Source organism: Myripristis murdjan, chromosome 7 (assembly GCF_902150065.1).
Source record: "Myripristis murdjan chromosome 7, fMyrMur1.1, whole genome shotgun sequence".
Classification (NCBI taxonomy): domain Eukaryota; kingdom Metazoa; phylum Chordata; class Actinopteri; order Holocentriformes; family Holocentridae; genus Myripristis; species Myripristis murdjan.
The window spans coordinates 5,587,026-5,613,876 of record NC_043986.1 but is presented as its reverse complement, the minus strand read 5'-3'; the positions used below and the strand labels follow the sequence as shown (position 1 = coordinate 5,613,876).

The 26,851-nt window shown below is 41.1% G+C and overlaps 1 pseudogene; it reads left to right on the top strand.

The window, feature by feature from the left end:
- The first annotated feature begins 9,283 nt into the window (after positions 1 to 9,283).
- On the top strand, positions 9,284 to 9,378 carry LOC115362825 (uncharacterized; annotated as a pseudogene).
- The last annotated feature ends 17,473 nt before the right edge of the window (positions 9,379 to 26,851 follow it).

Below are 26,851 nucleotides of genomic sequence, written 5' to 3'. Positions count from 1 at the left end.
TTCCTAATCTACTTCATGAAAGATTGGACAGAGGAAGAATAATAATAATGTTTTAAGAATCTTTACTTGTACAGCACTTTTCAAAACATAGCTCCAAAGTGCCTCAGGGCGACAGGGTAAGCTGGAGAGACCAAGAAATAAGAGTTTTGAAACTATAAGAAAAATGGCAATGACAAAACAATGCATATGACACATTAAAAAAACAACCTGGCCTTGCAAGCAGAACCCTGTCTGCTTTCATGAAACACTCGCCGTCTCCCACAGCCACAAACCACAGGCTGACGACTGTCTTTTCTCTGAACATCTTCTGCTCCCAATAGAGGCTTTACTGTTATGTGACAGCAACCCTGTCTGGCGCCATCATGGGCGTCTGCACACAAATAATGTCTAAATCTATACACAGAGGTTAGAAAAGCCATTAATAAAGCGATAAAAGAGATAGATAGATAGATATAGTCATGGTGTGTGTGTAAGACTGCTCATCAAATACAACTAAATAGTTTCACTCTGTATATTTGAGTCCAGATTTCAAATACTATGGTGCAATAAATGCCTTGTTTTATTGTGGGAAAAAAAAAAAAAAAGTTGTGTCTTTATTCTAAAAACATTCATGAGCTGTGTAACTTTATGAGTGAAAGGATAACGAGGCAGTAAGGGTGATTTCTTCTGCCCCATTACACAAAATGACCACAATATATCTGCAAATGGTTGACACTGACACAACAATCGCTTCACAGCTTCACTGCTGCTGAGATTACAGCGTTCAAAACTCATTTCCCAGCTCGAATAAAGTTGCACACCCTTTCAGAGGAGGTCAGGATTTTAAGTTTGGGTTAAAAGAATAATACTAATTAAAAAAAAAAAAAAAAACGAATTAAATTGATAAATACTAATGTCAGACGTTTATACCATTTAGAATGGGCTGAAGGAGCACAGGGCTGAGAGAACATAGGACATGAGGGAACATAGTGTTGCGAGAAACACGAAGTTGTGGGAACATATGGCTTAAGGAACAGAGAGGTGAGGGAACAGAGCTGAGAGAACATGGGGCTGAGGGAACATGTTAGTGATTTAACATTGTAAAGAGGGAACATAGTGATGAGTTAATATGGGGCTGAGGGAACATGGATCTAAAGGAACAGGTTAGTGATTCAACATTATAATGAAGGAAAACAGTGATGAGGGAACATGAGGCTGAGGGAACACAGAGCTATGGGAACATGGGGCTAAGGGAAGATAGAGCTAAGGGAACACAGACTTAAGGGAACATGGAGCTTAGGGAACATAGAGCTTTGGGAACATGGAGCTAAGGGAACACAGACTTAAGGGAACATGGAGCTCAGGGAACATAGAGGTATAGGAACATGGGGCTGAGGGAACATGTTCATGATTCAACATAGCCATGAGGGAATACAGTGATGAGGGAACATGGAGCTAAAGGAACATGGTAGTGATTCAATATTGTACTTGGGGGAACAGTGTGACGAGGGAACATAGAGCAAAGGGAACATGGGGCTGAGGGAACATAGAGCAAAGGGAACATGTGACTGAGGGAACATGGTAATGATTCAACATAGCCATGAGGGAACCCAATGATGAGGGAACATAGGGCTGAGGAAACAGAAGTGAAGGAACAGCGGTGCAACAAGGCAGTGAAGCAGTGAAGCAGTGTGACTATCAACTCTTAAATATGGAGGGACGTGCTACCAGGAAGACGCCTATAAAGTCAAACAAGCAAAAGACAAATTTGTGTTATGTTTATTATCATTCTATTTTGCATAGTCTACGTTTTTACTAGAACTCTGTTCTCATTAGCGAACTTACTTGTCTCAACATGTGACCTTTTATTCTGTAAATTACAGGCCACCATAACTGATTTTTCACTCAGCACTCCTGTTGGTTGCACCACGTCCTGCAGTTACACTTTGGTGAAGACATGCAAGTTTTGTTCACATGATGGATGTAAACATTCATTCATACATAATGATATACATACATAACATGTATGTACATAATATAGTTACAGCAGTAAAGCACAACATTGCAAAACTGTTCTAAGTACATTACATGTTTTTTTTGTTTGTTTTTTTTTTGCTTTTTTTTTGCTCCAGGTGATAGTATTCCCAGTTTTCTATCTACACATACACACACACACCCAGTACGTGTACATATACATAGACATGAACCCATCCACCCACACACACAAACACACACACACACACACACACACACACACACACACACACACACACACACACATACACATGTCTAATGGCAAACAGTTACGAGGCAAACATACAATTACACATGAATAAACATACACACACACACACACACACACACACTTTCCTTACTGCTGAGAAATTCTGTGATTCTAGCGATGAAACCCCACATCTATTAAATATAGATGTCTCTATTAGGAATTCCAATATGTAGCCTCAAACTCCAGCATACATTCATATTTCATTATGCTGCATAGCCCATGGCAGGTTTATTCCTGCTGCATATTGCTGTGTGTATTTGTTTGCATTATGTGCACGTGTGTGTATGAAAAAAATAGTCCAAAAATAAAGATACACTATATTACCAAAAGTATTCGCTCACCCATTCAAATGATCAGAATCAGGTGTCCTAATCACTTGGCCTGGCCACAGGTGTATAAAATCAAGCACTCAGGCATGCAGACTGTGAAACAAGACATTTGTGAAAGAATGGGCCGCTCTCAGGAGCTCAGTGAATTCCAGCGTGGAACTGTCATAGGATGCCACCTGTGCAACAAATCCAGTCGTGAAATTTCCTCGCTCCTAAATATTCCACAGTCAACTGTCAGCTCTATTATAACAAAATGGAAGCGTTTGGGAACAACAGCAACTCAGCCACGAAGTGGTAGGCCACGTAAAGTGACGGAGAGGGGTCAGCGGATGCTGAAGCGCATAGTGCAAAGAGGTCGCCGACTTTCTGCACAGTCAATTGCTACAGAGCTACAAACTTCATGTGACCTTCAGATTAGCCCAAGTACAGTACGCAGAGAGCTTCATGGAATGGGTTTCCATGGCCGAGCAGCTGCAGCCAAGCCACACATCACCAAGTGCAATGCAAAGCGTCGGATGCAATGGTGTAAAGCACGCCGCCACTGGCCTCTAGAGCAGTGGAGACGCGTTCTCTGGAGTGATGAATCACGCTTTTCCATCTGGCAATCTGATGGACGAGTCTGGGTTTGGAGGTTGCCAGGAGAACGGTACATTTCAGACTGCATTGTGCCGACTGTGAAATTTGGTGGAGGAGGAATTATGGTGTGGGGTTGTTTTTCAGGAGCTGGGCTTGGCCCCTTAGTTCCAGTGAAAGGAACTTTGAATGCTTCAGGATACCAAAACATTTTGGACAATTCCATGCTCCCAACCATGTGGGAACAGTTTGGAGCGGGCCCCTTCCTCTTCCAACATGACTGTGCACCAGTGCACAAAGCAAGGTCCATAAAGACATGGATGACAGAGTCTGGTGTGGATGAACTTGACTGGCCTGCACAGAGTCCTGACCTGAACCCGATAGAACACCTTTGGGATGAATTAGAGCGGAGACTGAGAGCCAGGCCTTCTCGACCAACATCAGTGTGTGACCTCACCAATGCGCTTTTGGAAGAATGGTCAAAAATTCCTATAAACACTCTCCTCAACCTTGTGGACAGTCTTCCCAGAAGAGTTGAAACTGTAATAGCTGCAAAAGGTGGACCGACATCATATTGAACTCTATGGGTTAGGAATGGGATGGCACTTCAGTTCATAGTATGAGTAAAGGCAGGTGAGCGAATACTTTTGGTAATATAGTGTAGATATACAGAGGAAGGAGAAACAAAGGTGGAGCTGTGTGTGAATTAGTTTTTGCACGGGAAAACAAAATAATGGCAACATGTAGGAATATAAAAGAGCTGCACACTCCTCGGCAGAGCTAAAGATGTACTGCACGCATGTATGTGTGTGTGTGTGTGTGTGTGTGTGTGCGTGTGTGTGTGCTCGGAGGCAGCTGGTTGTGGTATTGGGTGCAAAAGTGAAAACTGACTCTGGACAGGAGCAGGAAGATATGGATTGATTGAGGAAGCTGTTGGACATTTTGATTGATCGAGGAGATTCTGCAGCCGCTGCCGGAGCCAGTTACACCCTTTGCCTGTGATTGACTGGGCTGCAATAATTTATTATGCATAATGTGTTTCTTATAAATCAATGGTGGCAGTAAGCCTGCAGTCCTTAAATTATAGGGGGAAAAATGAAGTTATAATGAAAGATGCTCCTTTAAAAAGTTGCTGCATTAGAATGAAGCAAATTACAATGATAATGATAATAAATCAATTAAAAATATTTGTTATCTCAAGGTAATAATTGGCAAAATGACTATATAAATACAAATCAGTTTTGCTTCTGTCATTTGCCAACTTCAGTGCTTTAGCAATCTGTAATCTACATGCACTTTGTGAGTTTTTCTGTTTGGCACGTCGTATCTGGAGGGTCCTTAATGCTGCACAGGAAGTGATGCGTTTTACAAATACACTTTATTTGGAATAAACAGAAGAGGAAGAAATGGGTGGTTAGCATGAGCAGCGATTAGCCACCAGGCTTGAAACAGACAGGAATGAGAAGAAGAAACTCCATCAGGAGAAAATCCAAGCAGCCCCGCCCACACAGTGTGATTGACAGGTGAGGTTCAGTGCAGAAACACAACAGAGATGAGCGCTTAGCAACAAAAATTACAGAAAAAAATAAACAAAGGTTTTTAAACATCAATATCATGCTGCAGCGATGTAAACAAAAGCGGCTGCATGTTACTACTGCACGTTTCACTAAACACACGAGCACCTTGGCGACTTAAAGCGACAGCGCGCTGAACGGCTGAACGCTGCGGTGGCTCGCTCTCATCAGCCCGCAGGCCTTGTGTTTGAAAACACAGCCCTGATTAGCTTAATCGGATTCAGCCCACAATTACGGCGCAGTCAAATTCAATTAAGAGCCCAGTCAGTTTAATCTCGCCATTATTATAATATAAGCTCTCTCATGTCACACGGATGAGCTTTCGGTGCCGTCCACGGCCGCCCCGCTCGCTCTGGTGGGAGCAATTAGGGAGGAGATGGAACAGAAGGTCATGGGTTCACTGCTGGACTGGCTGGGAAAAGCAAATCCTGGCCATATTCAGGGAGCAATTAAAGCACTTCATCTATGAATATGAAAGGGATAATACCCCTATTCGAAAATATAGATATATGCTATTACTTTATATGCATGCATTTTACTTACCCTCCAACATTTGATGATTACATTTTTCTTTTTCTGGTTAATTTCATATCTCATGCTCTCATGCCTGAACCGAAACACTCATTTGATGTTTATGTGAGCCAGCGTATCACATCAGCACACACCCACAGCATAATCATGAACAGCAGCTTGAGCAAAAAATATCATCTCCAGTGTGTGCAGCGTTCACACGTGCATTTTCCTTGAGTTGAGTTAGGTGTGTTGTTTTTAAAAAACGAAGCTAACTCGCGACCGGATGCGTGCCCAACGAGACATGAGAAATGAGAAAAATGCTGAAAAAACACTGAGGAGGGCGGAGGTGGAGGCGTGTCAGGGAAGCGTCACGCCCTCTGCCTCCACCTCTTCTGTGCCACAGTCTCTGGGCGTTTCTCAATACCAAGTTTGCCAAGTTCGGACTCGCAAACTTTTGAAGTTGGGACTTGGCGAGGTCGACTCGGGAGAACAGACTTGGAGGACGGACGGTCGTTCTGCATTTGGAACAGCAGCAACTTGATGACTTCTTCATCTCAGCTGACTTGGCAATATTTAATATAATCAGATATCCTGTAGTGTTTATAATAAAAAAGAAAAATGATATAAACACTGCTCTGCCTCCTCCGTTTTCATAAATAAATTCCATTTAATTTAGCGAATTTAATTTAAATAAATTATAGCCTATATCTCAAAGAGGTACTATTGATATATATTTAATTTCCCTGATTTGATTTGATTGATTATATATTATAATAATTACTACACCTCCGCCTCGTTCTTGTTTTCATGGGCTAATATATCAGTTTTAAAGTTATGAGTTCTCTCCTCCAGTGTTGCCGCCATCGTCGTTGGTTGGTGTGAAATGCATGCTGGGATACCTGGCTGTTCCAAGTCCACACGAGTCACCGACCGATGCGTCCTCGCTAAAAGGGGCGGAGCAAGAACACATCCGTGAATTTGGATCAAACTTGGTCAGATTGAATGATTTGAATGATTTGAATTGCAACAGGACTCGGGTCGCGGCGGATGACGTTTCACGAGTCCGCAAGAACACGAGAACAGACAAGAACGCGAATTGAGAAACGCCCCCTGTGTGTGAGTGTGTGTGTTTGGGTGTGTGCGTGACTGTGATTGCAGGATGAGAACCTGGCGTGCTGGAGTCGGGTCCCCACCCTCACAGCTGCCTTGCATCGATCATCAACCCACAGCCTCTACCTCTGAAGGCTCCAGCTCCACACTCAGTCGCCGCCGGATTAGACCCCACAACAGTTAGTCGTGTCTCCAGCCCTTCTTGCAAATTGTGTCTATTTTGATCGTGTGCCATATCAAACCTGTCGCTAACCCATTCTTGTCTCCTGCCCGGGATCGCCGGCTCGACTCCTGACCGGGACTCCAGCCGTTTAAACTCCTGCCCCGTTCCGTCAGCCTCCGTCAGCCTCCGTCAGCCTTCACCGCCTCCCATACCAAGACCTCCAAATAAACACTGTCAACCTGCCATCTGCCTTCCGTCTCTGCTTTCGAGTCCACCTACCCAGCCTTGGCAGAAAGGCTGTTTAATCAACTCTCCATCTTTGTGCTGGAGTGTCTCAGTAGGAGATGCTGCTGCCTTTTTATTTAGTTTTTTTTTTTATTATTCATCACAGTGCTGTTCAGCAGGTCTGTACAGAGCTGGGGGCGAAGGCGGTGATATTCTGAGAAAAAAAATCTGAATTTTCTAGGTTAAAGTCAGATATTCTCGGAGATTAAAGTGGTAAATTTATGAGAAAAAAATCACAAATTTAGGAGAAAAAAAAGTAATTATAAAGTTGCAAATTTACGAGAAAACACTCTGAAATTGTGAGATCAAAGTTCCAAATTCATGAGAAAAAGCCCCCCGAAAATTCTGCGATTATTAACTCACAAATTTGCGAGAGAAAAATTCAGAAATTCAGAGATTAAACTCGTAAATTTATGAGAAAACAAATCACAAATTTATGAGAAAAAAATATGATTATAAAGTCGCAAATTTATGAGAAAGCACTATGAAATTGTGAGATCAAAGTTGCAAATTCCTGAGAAAAAAATGAAAATTCTGTGATTATTAACTCACAAATTTGCAAGAGAAAAATTCAGAAATTCAGAGATTAAAGTCGTAAATTTGTGAGAAAAAAAATCGCAAATTTATGAGAAAAAATGTATTATAAAGTCAGAAATATATGAGAAAACACTGAAATTGTGAGATCAAAGTTGCAAATTCATGAGAAACCCCCCCCCTGAAAATTCTGCGATTATTAACTCACAAATTTGTGAGAGAAAAATTTAGAATTTCTGAGATTAAAGTTGTAAATTCATGAGAAAAAAATCCCAAATTTATGAGAAAAAAAACTGTGACTATAAAGTCGCAAATTTACAAGAAAACAATTTTATGGATAAAAAACAGAAATTTATGAGAAAAAACTTTATCCCACTGATGGAATACTGATGTGAAGAAAGTCTGAAGTCTCTGAAAGTTCATTTTCATATCGCAGTGGAATGAATGGAAACCAACGGCTGGAGGAAAGGGAGGAAAAATGATATCAGGGTTTTAAAATGCTTCGGGAAAGGATTAGCAGCAACGTGAAGTTCATACATTTTGCAGATCAACATGCAAAGTCACTGGTAAGATCCTTTTCTAAATGTCAGAATATTGCAGTCTAAGTAGACGTGGCGGATGGTGTGGCCTGTGTCAGACTGAAGTGTGTTCAGCACAAAGGAAAGTATTAAATCAGCATCTGACATCTCCGATTCCTCCCTCCCTCTCTCTTTGGCCTTTGAAACTGTCACACGGCTCGTAATCCTCTCGCCGCTCCTTCTCCGTCACGCGGGATAATTGAAGGGTCGCGGCGGCGTTTCGTTGAGAGGCCCTCTCGCTCCTTTGATCCCTGAACCTTCATCTCCTCGTGGCGCTTGTAAATTTGATGATGTGAGGAGATTATTACGCCGCCACGGAGGCGAGCGTCTCTGGACCGCAGAGTCGGGTAAATGCCAAAAAAATGAAAATGTGAAATGTAGCAGCTGCATGCAGGTAATTGCCCGGCAATACAGAAAAACACACTTCCAAAATATTGAACATGATTAACAAGCTGGATTCTGTTGCGAATACAGATGTGCCTGAAGGAGCAGGAGTGAATATTTGATATTGAAGCATAAAAACCTGAAGTGACAGGCAGTCAGGATCTGATCATTTTTCCTCTCACTTAATAAACTTTACCTGGTAGAAACTTTATTTTATTACATGTCCAGTGACGTTCATAAGGAAATAAAACTCAGACTTAAAAATATTAAATTAAATGCATCGTTACACGTCAAAAAAATAACACCCCAGTTGAGTTATCTCCACTTGTTTGTAATCTTTAACTTAATGCACCATGATTCATTTTGAATATCAAACTCAGCTGTTTAAGTTTTCCGATTTTGAACTTAAATTCATGGTGGAGTGGAGTTTCCCAGCATGCTTTTGGGCAGCGGTCATCTCCTCAGCCCAGTTCGTTGTTGTTTGGCTCCTGTTCCCCGTTTAGGTCTTTAGTTTGTGTGTGTGTTGTTCATCACACACTCTGTGTGTTCAGTTATTAAGTTGAATTATGGTTTGACATTATTTTTGTACTGTGACTCTTATTCTTTTGGTGTGGCTCCATCCGCTGTGCATTTTGTTGTATGATATCTGGGGTTTATGCTGTTTCAAAGTAAAAGACTGGATAATGAAGAGGGTCAAAGCAGTGTTATTCTTCATTCATGTTTCTTTCTTTTTTTCCTTCTTAGTCACATGAAAAAAATAAAGCACAATTATTTGTACAGAACTAGTACAATATTAGTACCGTATTATTATTAGTAGATTTTGTTTGTGATTAGTGATGTTTCTTTGATGTTTTCAGTCTTTTACAATATATAATTTACCTGAATGTATAAAGAGGCTGTAATTGTCGCTGAATTTGGGGACAAAATTAGCCTCAATCATGTCACAGCGTCTTGTCGAGACAAAATGAGGCACTGAAGTGTTACTCCGGTAGCACATACACTAAAATTGAAGCGATACAGAGAAGATTAGCGTGGCCCCTGTGCAAGGATGACACGCAAATTGCTCATTTTTAGCAGGGAAATGTGGGAAGTGGGTGGCTGGGCAGCCGGGGTTAGAACGTACAAACTGTCTTATGTTTGATGATAAGTTTACTTTTCTGTTTGTACACAAAATTAATAAAAAGATTTTTTTAAATAAAGAGACACTAATCACACTGACTGTCCCAAGACTAAATACCTGAGAGACACACAAAGAGCCAGGAGCCTTTCACTACCATGAAGGAAGAGCCGAGTCTTAACGACGGAGGATGAAGTCTCGTCATCATCACATGTCAATCAAAGTGATTAGTCACAGGGAGAAGCAGACGCTGCTGAATTTCATCGTTTAAGCCCTGACATTTTGGGCAGACGGACTCTCGGCAATTTCGTTAATTTGGAGGACAGCAGGGAGTGTCTGTCTATCTGTGTGTGTGTGTGTGTGTGTGTGTGTGTGTGTGTGCTGTTACTGAGAGATAAGTGGGAGATGTAAAAAAAGGGAGACTTAAGTGAGCTGTTTAAAACATGACAGTGAGATTAGATGTCTGAATTCATCTTAAAAGGAGAAAAAAATACCACTTGTTTTTGTGTGTGTGTGTGTGTGTGTGTGTGTGTATGTGTGTGCGTGTGTGTGTGATTTCGCAAGGTTTCCATCCTTCTCTGCATGTCTGTGGAGCTCAAACCATCGCTCGCTTCGGGAGAGAAAAGACATTTTTTGAAACAATTTCCTGACAAAATGTTTCTCTGTGTGTGTGTGTGTGTGTGTGTGTGTATGTGTGTGTCGCTGTTTTTGGAAAAAAGCTGCAGCTGTTGCAGAATAATCCCCGTCGTATTGGTGTGTAGCGAGACAGAGTGGAAGCCTCACCAAATCACACACAATCTGTCAGGATTAGGGAATATGAAGGCAAGGCTTTTTTTTTTTTTTATTATTAATATTATTTTGGGTGAACTGTTCCTTTAAGGTTCATTTGGCATGTGGGAGTCTTCTCAGAGGGATTTTTAGATGTGCAATTCTGAGTAACATGCACACACACACACGGACACACACACACACACACACACACAAAATGCATACTCACGCAGCCCAATGTTGATAAATTTGCTTTCTCAGCTCACACCCACACATCTCATAAAACTGACGTGATTTCCTTATTACCACAGGTACATGCGTACACACATACACGCACACACACACGCACACGCACACGCACATGCACACACACTTTCTCTCTCTCTCTCATCTGGGCCGATAAATTTGTTCCCTCGGCTCACACCCACAGATCCCAGAGAAAAACATAGTGATTCCCTGACTACTGATCTACTGATGTTACACACACACACACACACACACACACACACACACATACACACACAAACATACACACACACACACACACACACAAGCTGATAAACTAGCCCCCACAGCTCACAACCACCCACAGGTTCCAGCAGCCGAACCTGCACAGCGGAGGTGATTTCCCACGACAATACACACACACACACACACACACACACACACACACCTGAGATGTTTGGTGGTTAAAACACACCTGAAATTAAATACCATAAAACGTCTGCCTTCATTTCCTGTTGCACATTTTTTTTTTAAACATTTTCTCTCAGCGAAAAAATAATAAATAGATACAGAAAAATTAAGGATACAGGAGGAAAAAATATCTCAAATCCTCGTGAGTTTAACTTTTTATTACTCTCCTCTGGATTCTCCTCTCCTCCCCTTCATAACTGTTAGAATAATTCCAGAATCGGAGCCTGACGGGACTCAGATTGAGGATTATAAACTCCAAATCACACCTGTATGCAGAGCTGTAAACTAGCGGTCGCCACTCGCCAAATGCGCCTAAAATATTCCCTTGGCGAGTTAATTTTGGAGGTCTACCTGCCACGGGGCGGGTAATAGGGATGGGCGATACCACACTTTTAGGATTCGATACGATACCGATACTTTTTCTTGCATTTTCATCGATACCGATACCGATATTGATAATTTCTTACTGACAACTTTTTTCATTCAAAATATTATTACATTTAAGACAAATTACATGACAAATACAGACCATTTATACCATATTTATTATGGTCCATACATAATAAAACTAAAATTAAAATAAATAACATAAATATGAATGAGATAAGTTTAATATGAACAAAAATTTGCACATTTTCACTTTTCTTATCAAAAAAAAAAAAGAAAAAAAGACCGATCTGCCATTATTTTCTGTGTGTTCCTCCGGCTCCCGCATTCGAGCCGCTCTTGCTGGCTGTGCTGTCGGGCCGTCACGTGACACGGGCCGGCTCAACACGCCGCCAGGCACAGGGGTGTCTCGGCACATAGTAAGTGAAGGAAGCTATCTAAAACAGCTGAAAGTTATGCATGCACCCCCAATTCTTATTTGTTAGTATCGATATTTGTTTAAGGAAATTGATGCCAAATGAGTAGCGTGTGAGTATCGATATATCGATACCACAGGATCAGATACGCCCATCCCTAGCGGGTAAATATTTGCACCAAGTCATGCAATAAATTATGCAAGAGGTGGCTTTAAGCTCAGAGGGATGACACGCGACGCACTGGGAGTTACCGGCCTGACTTCATGGATGGACCTGACGACTGAAATGCCATGTTTTAGGTTACCGAGGCATATTAAGGATGTCTGAGAGGAAATATGACTGCCTTTTTGGTTGCAAATGCCATTTTGTTTACAAAAAATATATATATATATATATATATATATATTTTATTTACAAAGGTTATTTTGTTCTATTAATATTTACAGTTACAGTTAGTAATATTTACAGAGTTAATGTAAATAATAAATAATTGTTCACAACAACAAAATATTAAAATGTATTGTAAATCTTACTTTGGCCTCTTCTCTAAACATGTATGTCAATGTAATACTGTTATCTCAATTAAAAGTACTAAAACAGATGCATATGGGACAACAAAAGGCAATATGTTATTTTGGCCAGTAAAAAAAAATTGCTTGGCTGGTAGATTTTTTTCATCTAGCGGTCCCCCTGGCCAGTGACCCAGGAAGTTAGTTTACACCCCTGCCTGTATGTGACCTGAAAAGAAGAAGCTCCGCCCCCTGCTCTGTAGATTTCCATCAGTTTTGACTTTTCATGTGAATTTTGGTATGCCTCGTTTTTCTGTCGGAAAAGGGACCCGGCGTTTAATTTTAGCGTCGGCTTTTATTTGAGGTGTTGGTTTACTGGATACCAAATAAAAATGAGTGAATGAATGAAGCCTGAAGTTCTGGTTCTATGGTTCTACAGGTGTGCTCTCCACAGGTGATAACAAGAGGGATGACGGGTTAATGAATCCAGCTGGGACACAGTCACTGACATGCCACTGTACTCACAAGGTGGTTAAAAATGCATGCACAGTAATCTCCCGAAATCTCAGAAAAATCACAAAAAATTATAGATAATTTAAAAAAAAACACCAATGGCTGTTTACAAGTTTTTGAATTTGGCATGAAAAATGTTTTTTTGTAGATGTTGTTGGTTGCTGCAGCGCTCTATAGCGCCTCCTGTGGTCAGTCTTATGAATTCTTTAAAGAGGAGGTGAACAGGATCAGACACAGAATTACCCGCTTTTTGTTTCACATGCATTTTCATATTCATACATCCCAGTTGTCTCTGCTCTTTCTCTATAATTTGATGGGCCATGTTCATAATTCTGTGTAATTTTATTTTTCCTCTTAAAGCCCAGGTGCCCGTAGGATGTCCACATATTAAAAGATGAAACACTTTCCACACAACTTCTGTAAACAGTCTCGAAAATGTTTGTTTATATGAATCCAGTTTCCTGATGAGAGACAGGCGCTGCATTGCTTTTGTATTCTGTCTGAGCTGCAAAGCTTAAAGTGCTTAAAGTTGGTTTTATTTTCGATAATAAAGAGGAAACTGTCTTCACACCACTTAGGAAGCTCAGCAGTGTGGTGGAAATATGTCGACAAGATATCTAGACAGTCCAGACACTTGAATGATTGATTGATTGATTGATTGTACTTTATTAATTCAAAGAAATTCAGGTGTTTGTTGTCAGCTGCTCACGTTCAACAGACACCAATAAACGACATCAATAATGAAGGGTTAATAGGCAGCTGAATGGAGTCCTGTGATTGGTGGAGAGGACCCTGAGGCCTTCTGAATAATATTCAAACATGCAAAATATCATTTGTTGATATTTGAAGGTGGATGAAGTCTCGTCTCCACCATGCAGCTCAGCTTCATCTTGTTACAGACGTGATGAACCAAAGGCTTTCACAGGATCGGTTTAATTTTTGCAAAACAATATTTTGCTTTTCTAAACGCTCAGTGTCTGGTAATAATAATAATAATAATAAACTTTATTTATATAGCACCTCTCATGCAAAAATTGCAGCCCAAAGTGCTTCACAGCAATAAAATTTATATAGAATAAGCATAAACAGACAGAGTACAAAATAAACGCAAATAGAGACAATGCAGTCCGCATAAGCAACAAATAAAAATTAATAGAGTAAAAGTACAGTAGAATTAAAATGCAGTAGTGCAGGGAGTAAAACAGTAAAAAGATAATAGTAAAATAAAATAAAATATGAATATGAAAATAAAAGTGAATAGATTACTTTAATAGACTTAAAATACAATCAAGTAATAAAATCGTTAAGCTGTGATAAAAACTGCAGACTGCATTAAAAGGCCATGGTGAAGAGGTACGTTCTCAGTTTGCTTTTAAAAATGTTTAGTGAGCTTGCTCCCCTGATTTCCCTCGGTATTGTGTTCCATAGTTTTGGTGCATCATTGGCAAAGGCTGCGTCGCCAATTTTCTTTTGGCTGTTGTTTGGGACCTCGAGTAAACAAGTGGTAGATGACCGTTGTGTTTGGGGGCACATAGTTAACAAGGAAATTTGCAATGTAGCTTGGTCCTGTTCCATTCAGAGCTTTGTATACACTACTCACAAAAAGTTAGGGATATTTGGCTTTTGGGTGGAATTTATGGAAAATGTAAAAAGTTCACGCTACAGTGATATTATATCATGAAAGTAGGGCATTTAAGTAGAAGCATACACTGGTGATTTCCTCATCTCAAACAATTTCTTGAAACAAAAGCCAACAACAGTGGTGGATATACCACAACAAAAAATGTCAGTGTCAATAACTTGTCATGTGCCCTTGAGCATCAATTACAGCTTGACCACGACGTCTCATGCTGTTCACAAGTCAACTTATTGTCTGCTGAGGCATGGCATCCCACTCTTCTTGAAGGGCGGCCCTCAGGACATTGAGGTTCTGGGGTACAGAGCTCCGAGCCTCTACACAGCGACTCAGCTGATCCCATAGGTTTTCTATGGGATTCAGGTCTGAGAAAGTGCAGGCCACTCCATCTGAGGTACCCCAGTCTCCAGCAGCCGTTCCCTAATGATACGACCTCGATGAGCTGGAGCATCAAACACCTGATGTGAATTTTGCCGTTAAACTCCTTGTTAGAGAACAGCAACTTGTGCAAAAAGTACTGAAACATTGAACAGTTGGACATGTGCATTCAAAAGTTTACAGAAGGTCACATTAAGTTCACCTGTAAAGGTTATAATGCATTTTAGGTTCATCCTGAAATTTCACCCGAAAGCCGAATATCCCTAACTTATAAGGAGGAGCACCTTGAAGTCCATTCTGAATGTTAGTGGTAGCCAGTGCAATGCAGCTAACACTGGAATAATGTGTTCTCTCCTCTTGGTTGTAGCTAGTAGCCCAGCTGCAGAGTTTTGAATGAGCTGAAGTCTCTCTGAGGTTTTTCTCGGGAGGCCGGCAGCTCCTGTCTGCTGCACTGAAGTAAATTTGATGTCTTTCATAATTTTTTTTTTTTTTTTTTTTTTTTAGTTTGTTTGGGAAAAAAGAGACAAAAGAGAGCTGGCCACGGCAGCTGAAAAGACAAAAGAGAAAATCAATTCACATCCACCAAGCCTCCAAGTCCCGCCCACACTGTTTGATTGACAGGTGATCTGTGGGAGGTGTAGAAACACTATTAACAACAAAGGTGGAGACAAAAAAAAAAAACATTTTGCAGGTAAAATGCTTGGAATACACTGATTTTTGTGCAGCACTTCGGTGAAACTAAAGGGACATTGCGTATTAATCTCACTTTGCATCCATAAGGTGTATATATATGTGTGTGTGTGTGTGTGTGTGTGTGTGTTGTCATGCATGTGCGCTGACTCATGTGCCACCGTGTGTTTCGTGGGAGGGTTACGCATCTTCACGGGTGTGTGTGCTCTCTTTTTGGTGTGACTGTGTGTGCATATTCATGTGCCCATGTGTGTGTGTGTGTGTGTGTGTGTGTGTGTGTGTGTGGAGAGTCAATTTACCACTAACTGGTGCTGCCTCATGGGACTTGTGTGTCACTATGGCAACAACTGGAGACAAAGATCGGGGAGGCAAAGCAGAGACAGACAGAGGAGGCGAGCGAGGAGGAGACATTAAAGCTCTCAGACCTTCAGGTTTTGTGTTTTCATCCTGTTGCTTTGCGGTGAGATGAACTGCAAACGCCCAAATACTACAAATGTGGTAGTACTATAAATGTACTGCAAAAACAAAGAAAAGAAAAACATCAAAGAATGTGTACACTGACCGTTGAGATGGAGACAGACGCTGGAAACACACCACCAGAGGGGAAAGTAACTCATTAGATTTCCTCACGTTTCTGAAACTGAGCAGCTTTTTGTGTATTTGTACTTTTTTCTGAAGTGATTTTACTTTTACTTCAGTACATTTTTACATTTTAAATCAAATCCGTTACAGAAAGCAAGTGATCAATGACAGATTATGGAGCCTTTCACAATAAAAGCTCCGTCAGTAAAGATGAGACGAGAAGAGGAACCTGCTTCTACTGTTGGCATTTTCAAATTTCACAGTAAAAGCTGCACCATGAAAGACCATTTAGACTCAACTGGCAAAAATGTGGTATAGATGATGGTGTATTAGGGCCATTGTTGGTCAAAAAAACAAAACAAACAAAAACAAACAAACAAACAAACAAACAAACTCACAAATTTATAAGACAAAAACTTGAAAAAGTTTTGAAAAAGGAACTCAGTCACTTTCACTGCCAGGACATTTTAACCCTTTGATGCATGAATTATGAAAGCCTGAGTCCAGATTTTTTTCTTGTGTGTTTTTACTCTTCTTAGGGCATGAACACTTTTGTGAGTCTCCATACTTCTGTAAGGATGTAGGACTGGTGTTACCATGTCATGATGCTAGTATTAATATGTTTTCAGCAACAAGAATTGACAGTCTCTGCATAAACGTCAATGGAGGGGAGCATTCTAACAGCTGATATGCAATTCTACCATAGAAACCATTGCATTTAGGAGAAATGACTTTTAAACAGCTGTCCACTGTAGTGACCGCTATGTGCCAAAGGGTTAAATGAGACACTTTGTACTTTTACTGCAGTAGATTCTTACTGCACTACTTCTACTTCTACTGCAGTCACATACCAGCAGAGGAACAGTACTTCTACTTCTACTGCAGTCACATACCAGCAGAGGAACAGTACTTCTACTTCTACTGCAGTCACATACCAGCAGAGGAACAGTACATCTACTTGTACTGCAGTCTGATACCAGCAGAGGAACAGTACTTCTACTGGAGCAGCAGTTTGCAGTACTCTCTCCACCAGCTACATAGTACTTTATGTGACAGAGTGAAAATGGGCCATGACTGGATGTGGTAGGATATTAACTTTCATTTAAAGCTTGTAGGCCTGCAGGTAACTTTTGTAGTAACTGTTGTAGGTTGTAGGTAACTTGGGTGGACTTTAATCAAAAATTTGAACTCAAACAGCTCAGACACACACCTGAGATCCAGCACCTGGTCCGGGTTACTCCATCCTCATCCTCAATGCAACCACAAAGCAGGAACTGGCGAGGCATAAGCCATAACTACGTCACTATAGCTCAGGTAGGCTGGGCAGAGTTTGTTTTGTAAGGTGATCCACCTTTGATGAAAATGTTTAAACACACATGTGACCGATATGTATTCATCCCACCTGTGAGTACCACATTTTTTTGAGGAAGCGACAGGCGAGACGCGTCGTTCGCTCCAAATAAAGCCACATTAAAATCATTTTAATGTGCGGCGGTTAATTTTTGACGAGTTCTGTCCACAGATGTGAAATCGTGTCATAGAACAAAGTGTAAAAATGATCTCAGGCTTAATTTAACCACAGATTTTATTGTCTGCATTGATTAAAAACCTGCATTGAAATCACCTCACTTTGCATCTTCAGGTTTCAGGACAACAAACTCTCTCTCTCTCTCTCTCTTTTTTTTTTTAATTCACTAATTCATACAGGAGACCAAAAAGGACCGAACCTCCCAAAGCAGCACTCAGTGAGGCTAATGCACGCGTGTGTTTGCAGATCATGGAGAAAAAAGCCCGTTAGCGTTTGCTGCCATGACGACTAACGAGGCAGACGGTGCATTAGGTGGCACACGCTCATTTAGTGCCTTTTGTCAGGGCTGCAGATTTAATTTGAAGTTTTCTGCAGGGAGTGACATGCTCATTCTCAGTAAAAGCTTCTCTCATTTAACCTTAATGTTTCATTAACCAAAATTATGTAATCCGTCAAACCCTGCGGTGTGGTTGGATTTGATTTTGCGGCTTGCTCGGTCACAGGTGAGGCAAGGTGGGATTTTATTTTCACACATGGGGGTGAAAGCGCCTGTCTTCGTTAGGCGGCTCAGCCTAATTAGAGCCGACACACACCGCCTTCCTCTCAGCGCTTTAAAACACCATGTTCAGGTCGTTTGGTGGGAACTGGGTCAAGACTCGTTCATTTTATAGATAATTTTATATTCAGCGATCACGGCCCTGCCGGCAAAGTCAGCATCATTCTTTAAAATCTCCTCACGAAACACACTTTTATTGTGAAGCCTTTTGCATCCCTTTGCTTTTATTTGACCTTTTTTTCTCACTTGCACAGTAAATATGTTTATTTTTACCTTTTATTTATCATTATCTCATTATTTTATTTGTATGTAGTTGTCTCATTGATTTGCCTTGTCTCGTATTGCTTTTGATTGTGAAGCATTCTGCTGCAAAAGTGAGATAGATAATGATAAAGTTAATTAGAAAAGATGTAAATTATATCTTAATACAGTTTATTTGTTATTGTTGACACGTCTGTCTCAGCCAGCTTTCTCTCAAGTGAAAGAGATATTGTGCACTTCATTTTATTTTTTTAATTCAAGTTAAATGAATGAGAATGAATAGTTCACCATTTTTTAAAAAGATATCTCATGATCGTCGTCGTAAAACCATGCTGAGAATTTCACCTTGCAGAACACAGTTGTTTTAACTATTGAATCATAAGACGTACGACTGCATCTGATTTTTACACAACTCTTAAACTTTTTTTTTTCATTTGTTGTGTCTTTTTATTTTAATTTAGTCTTTGCTCGTTTATTCTCTTTAGTTCTGTCTGAGGCTTGTGACTGAGAATCCCATTAAAGATCAGTTTCAGTTTGTTTTTTCTGTCCATCTACATGAGAAATCTAAACATTTTAAATGCTAAGAATGTGTAGAAACGTCCAGTCTGGGGTTGCAGAGGCGATTTGACTCGATTACGTCTCTGCTGCTTGGCATTCACGAGCCAGGAGGATTGTTTGTGCATTTTGGCCTCAGCTGAACGGGGGTCGCCCGGCGGCTGAGTGGAATCCTAAGCCGGCCTGTGTTTTCTCATGTGAGCCGATATTAACCTTACTTATACAGACTCATGCTGACGCTTTTCTGCTGAGCGAGCCTTTTAACGAGCAGCTCACGTCTGCCTTGTAATTATAGCTGCTGGTGGGTGAATGTGGGTGCAAGTGTCAAGAAGAAAAAACAACAACAACAAAAAAAAAAAAAGAAAGTGCTCCATTTTGTTCCAAATTGAGAAACGAAGCCCACTGGAAGATAAAATTGAAAGTGACACCTATTTCAAAATAAGACTATAGGCAGCCCAGTCACAGATGGGCCACCGGCACATATTGAATCACTGAAACTGAGCAATTCCTACTTTCTACCTATAGAGTGTGTGTGTGTGTGTGTGTGTGCAACACTGCATGCCCGCCATCTGTCCATCTGATCACTTGAGCCGGCTTTCTGTGTAACCGTCTAATTTAGGAAACACAGGGAGTGCTTTAACAAGTTTAACCATAATCGCTGCAAAAAATAAACACTTGAGAAGTTAAAACAACACATAACCTTTTATTTTGTAGACGATGAAATGGACTCTTACTTTCTTGATTTGATGTATTTCAAATCATTCACGTGTGCAAGCCAACAGGGAGAGAAACACACTTTTATTTTGAAGGGTCAGGTGGATGAGAGAGGACGTTTTAAAGATTCGTGAAGGTTTTAATGGTTGAAATTTTAATCGGCACCCGCTAGTGCAGGAGGATGTCAGTGTTTACAGGACGTAGAGGTCATGTGAGGTCGTTTTGTAACGGCACCTCTGTCTGCCTCCAGGTGTAGCTTCAGACTTAGGCTATGTGGTTGATTGTTGTTTAAGTTGTAGAATGCTACACTTCTGGGTTGTTTATCAGCAGCCACCTAATATGCATGGATTACGGGTCTGTTTTGTGCATTAGATTATTGTTGTTATTTTTATTATTATTATTTCCACACGGGAAGTGTTAAATGGGGGGGAAGTGACGCACGGAGGAGGGCGCGCATGGACAGGTGTGGAGACGACGTCAGGGGGGACCGACGAGCAGGACATTCAAGAACAGTTTACCATCGGATTTAAACTTAACTTCCAAGTGGATTATTCTTTCCCGGACTCAGTTGGATGGGACCCGAGTTTCCTGGACGGGCAGTGGTGAGGTCTGCGTGGTTGGCGTGGCGTGTCGGACTGCGGCTTCTCGCCACGCTTCCACCTGTTGATTTATCATTTATTTTCAAGGACAATTTGGGCTTTGGACATTTTGAGTTTTGGGAACTTGGGGGGGGGGGGGGGGTTCATATGAACTTTGGACTGTGGCCGGGTTACTATAATGCGGGTTTTGTTTATTGAGTAATTGATTGATTGAGTTGATTGAGAGCGTAATTAAGTGTCGGCAAGGTGTGTAAGCCGGCAATTGTTTGGTTTGCAAAATTCTGTTTGTCCTCTAAAATATATCACGTTATTGCCACAAGCAGGAGTTTTTTCGTTTGTTAATAATTTTTACTTGATTTAGGAGTGTAGAACTTTTGATTTTGTTGCTATTCTGTAGGAAAAAATATTTAATTACCAGCCAGCGGCTTCACCGCATTGTCTGAATGTATCCGCCCGTCACCTTAAAAACGCGTTGTCGTTACAGAATGGTGGCCCGTACGGGGACGAGAGAATTTATTTGTTAATTTTGATATTGTTGGTGATTAGGCTGTCTTGACTTGATGATAATATTTGTTTGAAGACGGGTAAATTTTGTTTAGGGTGAGTTTGAGTAATCAGGTGGTCTTAAGCATTGCAAAGTTGTGTTTGTGATTTGAGGACAAAAAAAAAAAGGGTAAAACGTTGGCTTTGGGGTAATAAAATTGGATGTAAATTGGAAAATTAGTTTTTTTGGTTTTCTCAGGGTTAGGTTAAAGGTGCAGTGCAAATAGGGATATCCAGTTCACTTACACCAACAGCATACATACTACATACATTTCTCTATTCACCCATACACATTCAATACAGATAATACAGATGTCCACCACAAGTCAGCAGGGCTCCTCCATGGATGGTGGTCCATCTGAAGGAAATGTCAGTGATGAAGTCCAAGATGCCTTCCCCTTAGCTGAGGATGACCCTTACCGTCATATCACCACCAGACATAATCAAGGTGGAGTCACAGAGTTAACAAGCCTGTTGGAATCCATGTATCTACAGTCCGAAAATGAACGTCCACAGTCTCAGGATGATGATGATGAGGACGAAGAGACAGTTTCCTTTGCAGATCAGCTTCAGATTCTCCAGCAGAGGATTGAGGTCCTGGAGAATCAATTCAAGGGAACAGTTGATAGCACCCTCAATCGTGAGGAGGGACTTAGAGTGGCAACAGAGAGAATGGCTAAGGAGGCTAAGGACTATGTTGATGTGAAGCTGCAGGAATTTGACCAGGTGGTAGCAGCGTGTCTGCGATGACGGGATAAACGTTGGGGAGAAGAACTTAAAAAGGCTCTCGATAGGAGACGTTTATCATGGAGGCCGGCTAGCTTCTCCACTCCCACAATGCTCCCGCCAGTCACCCATCTTATATCTGAAGGGAGTGTTGCTCAGCCATCTCAGCATGCAGCCACATCCAACCCACCCATCAGAATGGAGTTTCCCCAGTTCGGTGACCCAAGGAGTTCAAAAGATGTGACCGATTTCATCGAGCCCTCCGACCATTGAGTGACGTCGAGCTCTTGGGGACTCTCAATACAGTTCTAAAGGGTCCGGCGCGGAGCTGGTGGTTAGCTGCACGCAGTAAGATAACCAATTGGACTAGGTTCAAGAGCGCATTCCTGGAGGCCTTTCTGCCAACAGATTATCAGTCAGAGATTGAGGAGCAACTTCGCACAAACGTCCAAACACCTAATCAGTGCCTGAGAGACTTTGCGTATGACCATCGTACACTCTGCCTGAGGTGGAGACCTGATATGGCTGAGGAAGAGATTGTGCGGCGTATCCTCAGCGCATGTAATCCAAGACTGGCCAGTGGATTACGTGGCATTGTGTCCACGGTGGAACAAGTAGTCAAGGTGGGTTCACTGATAGAGAAGGATTGGAGTAACTCTAAGGATTACTGGACTCGGGTACAACAGTCAAACCCTGCCAGGAAGACCGACAAAAAAACTGAACGTGCGCAGGGCCGTGGGCATGGTGCAGGGGATGTATCCTCTGTTTTAGGTATCCTCCTGGTGGTGCCAATAGGAATTCGTGGCTCAAGAGGAGATGTGGTTCTGGATTCAGGGTGCTCTTATTCCCTGATGAGTGCCACACTATGGAACAACTTAAAGCAGGCAGGGGAGATTCTGAGTCCTGGTGAAATTCCAAAGTTCATCATAGCGAATGGAAAAGGCAGATGGGCAAAACCACATTGTTTCTAACACTCCATGATGCCCGGGTCACCATCGGTATACATGTACTTGCTGACGACCAACTGTGTATGCCTTTGTTGCTTGGCCTGGACTTCATGTGCGCAACACAAATTGTAATAAAACCACACTTGTCTTGCCAAAGACACGTGACGGTGTGCAGTGGGGCCCAGCAGAGCCCACAATAAACTTCTACATGGCGGTGTTGGAAGACTCCTTCACCAAGCACCCTTCAAATCCACTCCTGGTCGGCATCAGGCGGGCCGGCCGCGGCTCCGGTCGGCATCAGGCGGGCCGGCCGCAGCTCCGGTCGGCATCAGGTGGGCCGGCCACGGTCAGCTGGCCTGATGCCGACTGTGGCGATTGTCATTTCCGGTAAGTGCACAACGGGAAGTGCGCCAACTGAGACACCCTTCACTGTCGAAATTCGCGCACTGTGCCGGTAAGTGTACTGTCAGCTAAGTGTGCTTACAGGCAGTGCACTAACAGAAGTGCGCGATTTGAGACACACCACAGGTGTTTTCCTTGGATAGAAGATAATATGTTTATAAAAACCACGTGCGTTTGTGTTATTTCTTCAGTCTCTGACTCTGCAGAGACTTTAATGAGAATAAAGGATCTGAAGCACCTCTTCTCCGCCGCGTTATTATTTACAAACACACAAAAACTCACACTAACTAGAAAATAAAAGCTCAAGTCGTCTATAGAACCCGGCAGAACGGCAGCACAAGGCTTCTTCAGTGAGCATCAATAAATGAATGAATGAATAAAAGAGAGCATCTGCATGGCTGCCTGGTTGTTACCGAGGCGAGTTTATTTTTTATTTAAGATGAGCAAATGCAGTTCTGTCAGCAAAAGCGAAGGATAAACGTAAACAGAGCCGTGTCGAGGTGAATATTCACACACATACGTACACAGGATTTCAACAACAAGCGGCTGAATGAGCTGCTGCTGCTCCACTGAACGTTGTGCTCATTAAAGAAAGAGCCAGAATGAGCTTAATCGTGTTTGCTTTCGAAATTTCGCTCATGACTGAAAATGAGCACAGTCCTGAATGAGCCCCGTGCTGCTGCTCTGGCTTGTCTGGTAGTGGATGGATGGATGAATGGATGGAGGGAGGAGGAGGAGGAGGAGGAGAGAATAGACTGTCAGGTGGAAGCTGGACAGAATAGAAAAGCGTTCTGACAAGCTCGCATGAAACAAGACCTGCACTCAAATTGCAGTTTTCAGTGGCTTCAGTGTGAATCAGCAGCGAGGAGGGAGAGAGGAGAGAGAGAGAGAGGAAGAGGAGGAGGAGGAGGAGGAGGCGGGTGGTGGTGGAAGGAAAGGCAGAGTGGAGGTTGGAGAGGAGGAGGAAGACAGGGAGGAGAGGACAAGGAGACAGAAAGAGGCGAGGAGCGACGATAATGGCTAGTTTGATCAGTCACGCCTTTTCTGACAGGGAGGTGTGTGTGTGTGTGTGCGTGTGTGTGTGTGTGTGTGTGTGTGTGTGCAAGTAAATCCAAGCACGTGTGTCAGCTCATGGTCACAGATGGGAATTTGCCTTTAGGAGACCATTTTAAACATCTCTCTCTCTCTCTCTCTCCCTCTCTCTCTCTCTCTCTCTCTCCCTCTCCCTCTCTCTCTCTCGCTCTCTCTCCATCTTCCATTAACCAAAGTAAACGCTCTTTGCCGCTACATGTTGACTCAAACGCTCCACATCAGACGGACGGCTCGGTGTGTGTGTGTGTCTGCATTCTCATTTCTTGTCTCTTTCACTCTTTGTCATGTTTACATGAAGCAGCTGGGTTTAGTACGTGTGTGTGTGTGTGTGTGTGTGTGTGTGTGTACGAGGGAAAAATAATGTCATAGGAGAACCTTTTCTGGTTCCACAAAGAACCTTTCAGACTTTCTCCAACAGTTCCTCAAAGAATCCCCAAAGGTTCTCTAAAGGACCTTTTTCAACACAACTGGTTGAATGAAGAATCAATTTCTTTTTTCTTTTCTTTTTTTTTTTTAACCCTATAAAGCCATTTGTTTCGTATACAGTGGTGGAAAAAAGTTTTCAGACACCTTTAAAATTTTACACAATCCAACAGTCTCAAATATTATCATGAAATATTTGTGGAAAAATCTTTTTTGTGTTTCAAAAGGTGTGGCTGCATTAGACAGATACAAACAAATACAAATTATATTTTTTTGTTTATTGTTTACAAGAAAAACTAACAAAACTAAATTTGACAGTTTAATCGTTCCTTGTTTTAGCCATTTTTGTGTCTGATGAACTTTCAGATGTGCTGCTTTATATAGACACCAAGCTTGGCAACAAAAATTGTGTCTTTTAATAAAAAGAACAACCTTCATCACTGGTACCAAAATGACCCAATACTCAAAATTTCTTATGTATTTTTATGGAACCAATCAATTTTAAGTTTTTAATGGCTTTTTTAGGATTTGTTTAGTATTTTGGCTGTGACTGTACTAAAAGAAATTGCACTTGAAGACCTAAGAGTGATTTGTTAATGCAATATTTCACAAATGCATGGGGTGTCCCAAAACTTTTTTCCACCACTGTATGATACACATTTTCAATTCTGTTTTTCATTTTCAGTTTAATCAATACTGAAATTATAAAATACTGTTGTATACCTTTGAACACTTCCCCTGTTCACCCTGGACCATACCATTGGCACTTCAAGTACATATCATATTTCATACACCAGAAAGGTTGTGTAATAACGTACTTTTTTGATTTTTATATATATATATTTTGTTATCGGACTAAATAAAGGGTTCAGTTTCAAAAAATTTGAATTTTCTGCCAATTCTTTCATAGTTCAGGCTTTATAGGGTTAAATGAGAACCATGCTCAAAAATAACATGGTTCTTTAGTAGTTGATGGTTCATCATGGAACCACAAGATCTTTTAAAGAATTATTTGTGAGTTTTTATTTTGTTTTCAATATTTTATGTTATTATATTTTGTTATGATCTGTGTCTGTATGTTTGAATTTACAAGACTGAAGATGAAACAGCCTCAGTTTCAGACGATCATGCAGATTACACTTTTTGCAAGACTGCTATTTATTGATGATTTCATTCATTCATTCATTCATTCATTCATTCATTCATTTTCTACACCCACTAATTCTTCTCAGGGTCATAGGAGGCTGGAGTGTATCCCAGCATGCACTGGGCAGCCAGGCCATCATAATGGCAGATTTATTAAAAATGATTCCATCCTTTATTTTATTACAGTTTTACATCATTTATGTTTGTGGGTTATTTTTCTTTGCTTTTTTTTCTTTGTCTTTTATCTCTTTTGTCCATGAGGCAGTTTGCAGCTTTGTTTTGAAGTGACTGTTTGATGTTATTGATGAAATTATATCAATCAATCAATCATCAGAGATTTATGAAATTAAGTTAGCACTGAGGTCCCAAGTATCCATTTAGTAATCAGGAATACGTTGTTAGTATTTCAACCTGTTGTGCAGTTTTCACATGTCCCACGCAGGCCACCGTAGACGAGTCAAAGGCAGGAAACGAGCCAATCATATCCCAATCAATCAATTTTTTCATAAAACACTGCCTGCACTTTATAATAACCCTCATTATTAAATGGTAAATTGATAGTTTATTGAACTTAGTTAATAGTTATTTACTGTTAACAAAAATGAACTGATAATTAATGTTTGTAATTGTTATGCTATAATCTTATAAGATCATCAGATAAATGTGCTGCATTAGAAAGTGAAGTAAAAAGCCAAATAACTAATTATTAAAAAAAAAAAAGAAAAAAAAAAAAAAAAAGAAACACACTGCCTGAGGAAATGTGCTTAGTTCCTGTCCACGTCTTTTTTATTCTCCATTTGTGCTTCACTGTGCTGGTCCATGGTGATAAATTCAGGTGGTTTAGTGTTTATTTAACAATATGACAGAATGCCAGTGAAAATATAATATATTCGGTTCTTTGTGCAGTGAATTTACTGCCAGAAAGGATCAGATGCTGCTGGAAAACTGACAAAAGGGGCAAAAAAAAAAAAAAAAAAAAAAAATCACTCAAAAGTTCTTTTCTTGCAGTGCATTCAGTTCAAACTCCCACTCAGCGCCCGGCCGGACAATAAAGCTGCTCTTTGCTTTTAGCCTTTTGGTTGTCAGTTTGAAAAAAGCTTGAAAAAAAAAAAAAGAAAAAAAGAAAGAAAGTCAATTTTTTTTATCTAAACTTTCCTTAAAAATTGCTTTCGGAGCACATTCTGATCCAAAAACAGGCCATGCGCTGGCTAAATTTTCGCTTTATGTTTAATCTGCAACGCCCCCACCGCTCATGCTCGATCCTTCACGGCGCTGACGAGCCTCGGGGTCGCCGCCCGACGCTCCTCATTTGCATAAAGTTTAAATCCAGTTAATTTTATGCAAATGGGCCGCACCGCTTC